Here is a 5,910-nt window from a genome sequence, read left to right on the forward strand (position 1 = left end):
TGCGCGCTGCTGCTTGCGCCGCGCCGACGCCTTACGTAGCGTGCGTCCTCCTGCCACGTGGCCCCGCCCCCGCTTCTCGTGCCTGTTGGAGTCGCAGGCTGTTCGCGCGCTTCGCCTCAGGGAGCGCTCGCCTCCTGAAGAAGCTCTCTGTGAGGGCGAAGCCGCCGACGGGGTGTGAGAGAGGCTTAACGCCGGGGGCCAGGAGACTCCCGAGAGTCCACGCTGAGTCCTGGCCGCCTTCCTCGAGGCCTCTACCGGGTCCCTCAGGCCCCGCATCTGGGAACCCGCTGGCCGTCCATCTCTGAGGTGCGCCGGGCCACCGCCTCGCAGATGCGGTCCTGCCTCTCGGGCTGATTCAGTATCCTGGTGAGGCTTTGACACGGTTGCCACACCTACCATCCTCCTGACCCTTTCGTCCACAGGTTCCTGACTTGGATCGCGACTTCCTAAGTTTCTGGCCTGCTTAACATATAATAGTTCGTTCTGTGTTCACAATAACCCCTTGGGGTGGTGCTTTTCTTATCTCCAGGTTGCAGCTGAGGAAACTGAGGTATTGAGGTTCCTTAACCTGCCCAAAGTCAGAGTGAGGGAGGTGGACACCCCCTCAGGCCGTCTGGCTTTACAAATGCTCTGAAAAACAGTGTTAAATCCACCCATTAAGTGGTAAATCCACCCATTAACTGTTGTGTTAAATCCTCCCACTAAGTGTCCGTACATTTTAACGGAAAAGATCTGCGAAATACGAATAGCAAATGACAGATACCTTTGACAGATGCGAGGGAGATGACTTTTAATTTGTAGAACTGATAGCCTTGAAAAGAGGGTGGTCTCAATGTCCTGCCTGTCACCCAAAGACACCCCATTTGTAGGTGCCACACTTGTGGAAAGACCGAACCTAACAACATTTCAACGGGTAGTTTACATTTTATGTCACATTCTAGTGCTGGGTACCTTACATGTTTTATTTAATTCTCATGAGAACTCTGGAAAATAAATTGTCATCATATAGTTCGGGAACCCGGGACCCGGAGAAGTTAAGGAACTTGTTGGAACTCACAAAGCTAAGAGGTAGAGCTGATATTCAAAAATCTTGATAGAAATATTCCTGCCTTGGAAGGCTTCCTTAGTGGAGTAAATAAAAGCATAATATGGCAATTGGTTGTAGAAATTTGTTCATTCATAACTTAAATGTGACTCGGGGCTACAACAGTGTGTGAAAATATATACTCCCCTTTCCTGGAGCTGGCTTTCTTGTGAGTGCCATGGAAGAGAGAAAGGCTCTGATGGATTGACTTTTAGGGTTAGGTAAGGTGGTCTGGGGTGGCTCTTGTCAGGTGATATGCTAATACTTGAAAGCTGAAAAAAACTTGTATGAAGAGTTGGAAGTAGTGTTATTAGGGAATAACAGCACACATCCTGAAATGGGAACAATATAGAGTTCTTACAAAGTTTATTAAGTGGGAACCAATGAGTTAATCACATATCATAGGTTAATTGCCCCCAATATTCTTTAGCATTTTTCTTCAGACTGTGACTGTATTTGGAAATAGGGCCTTTAAAGAAGTTAAATGAAGGTAGTTCTTCCTCCGATACGCGTGGTGTCCTTACAAGAAGAAATCTGGACACACAACAGAGCATGAAATCAGGAGTACACATGAACAGAGAAGAGGCCATGTGAAGACACAGCAAGAAAGGGGTCATCTGAAAGCCAAGGAGAAAGAGGCCTCAGGAGAAATCAAATCTGGCTACATCTTGATCTTTAATTTGTATTCTCTAGAACTGTAAGAAAATAAAGTTTTGTTACTTAAACCACACAGTCTGTACTGTTTTGTTATGGTAATCCTAGTAAACTAATACACTATGTAATTTTAACTGTACATCACAGATGTAATAAGAACCTTGTAAGAAATGTACTGGGGTGGGGGGGTCAGAGAGGGTATAGTTGAGATCTGAAAGGGGATGAGTTAGCCTAGGGAAAAAACATTCAGTCATTCAGTTTTGTCCCACCTTTACTATTATGCATCCACAAAATACTTCATCTTGCAGAACTGAAATTGAAACAACTTTCCACTGCTTCCTCTCCCAACTTCTGGCAACTATTCTACTTTGTCTCTATGAGCTTGATTCCTATTCTGGATTTTGAAAGAAGTTCTGTGAGAGAGAAATGCCTCAGTCTACCATATGCATCCAGGAAGTAAAGGTGACTATGGATTAGATCCTAAAGGATGAGCATGTCATGTCAGCTTAAGAGGAACACTATACCTGGCAGAGATAAGGGCATAAGTACTACAACTAAATGCTATAATCTCATCACTTTTCCAATGGACCACCTTTACTAGTCCACTTGTACATTGGATTCTGACTATAGTTTTCTGGAAACATTAAATGCATCCTGTTACTCTTCTACTCCAATGTCTGAAATAATTTATTGTCTATGAGATAAAGGTCAAATTCTTTAACCTACCTCTCTGAGTTCTGTATTTCTATTTGACGATGAGTATGCTTGCAATTAACGGTAATCACTAAAGTTTCCTCCCACCTATCAAAATGTAATAGATGAGAAGTGACTTAAGAATAATAGTGTAATTTTAACTTTGAATTAAACTCCCTGACAGAGTGTGCTGTAAATATAAAGCAGTACATTTCAAAGACTGAGTGGAAAAATATTTTAATATTTTTTCATATTGTCTAAATGTTGAAATAATAGCTTGGATATATTGATTTAAATCAAGCCTAACATTAAAATTAATTAGATCTTTTTTTAATAAGGCTGCTAGAAAATTCAAAATTACATTATGATATGCATTCCTCCCCTTTTTTATTTCCTGTGTTTTTGTTTAATAAGTATCAGCAATTGATAATGGCCTGCTAAGTGGGGATTTATTAGAAGGATACTGGGTAGTTCATAGAAGTAACGAGAAAGCCTGTGAAATTAAAACCAAGTTGAAAGGACACAGCAGGTGTAGTCCCCTTAGTTCTCCTACCACCATAGCATATCTGTGATCTGTCACCACAGTTCTTTCCCTTCCCTGTTTTGACCTCTCTCCCACCCTGCTGGTTACCTGAGATCTATTGTCAGTTTGCTAGTTTTGTCTTTCACCTGACACTTTGTTTAGTTTCTCTATATCCCACATGTAAGTGACACCATCGGATATTTTTATTTTAAAGATTACACACAAGATGCACACAAGAACTGGGGTACAGGTCAGAGGTGTGGGGCCGGGGGATGAGAGGATTCACCAGAGACAGAGTGGGGAACAGAACAGGCAGATTGAAATACACTGCTGAGGGGAGCAGCAGTCAGGAGAGGTCAGGAGTCAGGTGAGTCAGGAGAGGTCTGCTGTGCCATGTGGGTAGTTCCCTGGCTGGCCGGGGATTGAACTCGTGGTGCTACAGAGGCTGCGGATAGCTTCACAGTGCTGTGTTTAACCCCTTGCGCCACCAGTGAGGCCCCTGATATTTATCATTAATCTGCTGACATTTCTGGTAGCATAATCCCTTCCAGCTTCATCCATGTTGCCACAAATGGCATGTTTATCTTTTTTGATGGCTGAGTAGTATTTCATTGTGTATATATACCACATCTTCTTGATTCGTTCATCTGTTTGTGGGCAGTTGGGTTGTTTCCATATCTTGGCTATTGCAAATAGTGCTGCTATAAACAGGAGTGCAGGTTTCCTTTCAGATTAGAGTTTTTGCATCCTTTGAGTATATTCCTAGGAGTGGAGTTGCTGGGTCATATGGTAGATCCAAATTTGGTGTTTTGAGGAAACTCCACACAGCTTTCCATTGTGGCTGGACCAGTTTACATTTCCACCAGCACACCCTCCCCAGAATTTGTTGTTTCTTCTTTTTTTTTTAATATGGGCAATTCTCACAAGTGTACAGTAGTAGCTCATTGTGATTTAGATTTGCATCTCCCTGATAATAAGTGATGTTGAACATTTTTTCATGCATTTGTTGGCCATTTGCATTTCTTTTTTGGAGAAGTGTCTTTTTATGCTCCATTTTTTGATTGGGTTATTTGCTTTGTTTTTGTTGTATAAGCTCTTTGTAGATTTTTTCAGTTGTGTGGTGTACAAATAATTCTCTCCCATTCAGGAGACTATCTCTTTATTTTGGTTGCTGTCTTGTGTCTCCGTTTTGGTATGATATAGTCCCCCTGTTTATATTCTCTTTTGTTTTCCTTGTTTCTGGAGATGAGTCCTCAAAGATGTTTCTGAAGTTTATGTCATGGAGTGTTTTGCTTATGTTTTCTTCTGTTTATTTTGTGGCTTCAAGTCTTATATCCAAATCTTTTATCCATTTTGAGTTGATTTTGCATATGGTATAAGATAGTCCAGTTTCATTCTTTTGCATGTGGCAGTTGAGTTTTCCCAACACTATTTATTGAGACTTTCTTCGTTCCAGTGTATATTCTTTGCTCCTTTGTCATAGATTACTTGATTATATATGTGTGGTTTTATTTCTGGGCTTTCAATTTGATTCCATTGGTCTGTGTGACAGTTAAGACTTTGTATACCTGCCTTCTAGCTTTATCCCCTAGTTTTTTTTTAGCTCTGTTTTGTAATGTCTCAATTTACTCTCTAGCCAAACTGCTCTACTCACTATTCCTCCAAACATTCTAGATTTAACCTCCACGTAAATATTCATACTGCCTTATATTTCTGGAATGATGCCTGGAATAATGTTTTCATTTCTTTCAACTTTTCAATTCCTGCCTATCTCTTAGGAGCCAACTCAAATTTCATCTTCTTCTTGTATCACCAAAACCGATTTATTTTTCTGAATGCTAATAGGACTGCTTTATAGTTTCAGTATTTAATTATACCCTACCTTTTATTGTTACCTAACATGTAGATGCAGGAGGGCAGTTCTTAGTTTTACAGGTACCTGCATCTTTCACAGCTTCAAGCAGTTCTTAGTATATCCAATAAATACTTATTGAATGAATAAATAAAACAAAAATGCTCTTTAAAATGGGTGAGAACACATCTTTTAAAATTATACACATTCTTTTATAACTTAGAAACTTCAGAATATCCAACCAATTCTATCTAGCAGAGTTGACATTTTAAAAAAAGTTTCATTTTACAAAAGGAAAAAAAACAAATGGAAGGCCAAGGATGTGGTAATGAAACCAGTTTATTTTCCTATACTAATTCTATTCAAAATATTCTGTACAGTTAAGAGAAATATGATATCTTTGGACTTTCTGAGGGAGTTTCTAAAGCCAGTTGCTATGGGGATCATGAAAAGAAAAAAAAATTCAAATGTGACCAAATTATGCAAAGTAAGCAACCATGTCTAAACCTGTAAGACATTTGTGAGGAATGGAGGAGATTCTCAGAAAGAAAAGGAATGTGAAAATGAAGTGTTAGAGGAACATGTTATGATTGTGGAAGTTAAGTCATAGCTAAGATGAATATTTACTTTTCCAAAGGGAAGTTTATGTTTACTAATAATGAGGAGTAACAAAGGAAGTTCTTAAATCAAGACTGGGTAGACCAAACATTCTTCTCTTTACCTATGCCAAGTTTTTACTCATAAAAATGAGAGATCAGATTAAAGAAGTCAAAGCCAACAGGTGAAAGGAGGCTACGGGGACTTAGACTAAGCCAAGTCAATGACTGTTGTCTTTTTATATAGCACTACTGCTCTAGAAGTCACACCACTGCAAAAATTAAAAACCCATCATTTTTCTTAGTTTTATGTTTATAGCTATTTGTTATTATTCATAATAAGTTTTGCAGACAGTAAAATGCCTTTTAGAGAAAATTTTCATGATATATCTTTAAAATAAAAATAAACAAAATCCTCCTAGATTGGGACCTGTCAACTATAAGTTTGCCTCAATGAATGGCAGGTGCAATCAGCCCTGTACACTCACCAGATGACAGAGGTTGATAG

The sequence above is a fragment of the Talpa occidentalis genome, unplaced genomic scaffold, assembly GCF_014898055.3.
Source record: "Talpa occidentalis isolate TD23 unplaced genomic scaffold, MPIMG_talOcc4v2.1 talOcc4.17, whole genome shotgun sequence".
NCBI lineage: Eukaryota > Metazoa > Chordata > Mammalia > Eulipotyphla > Talpidae > Talpa > Talpa occidentalis.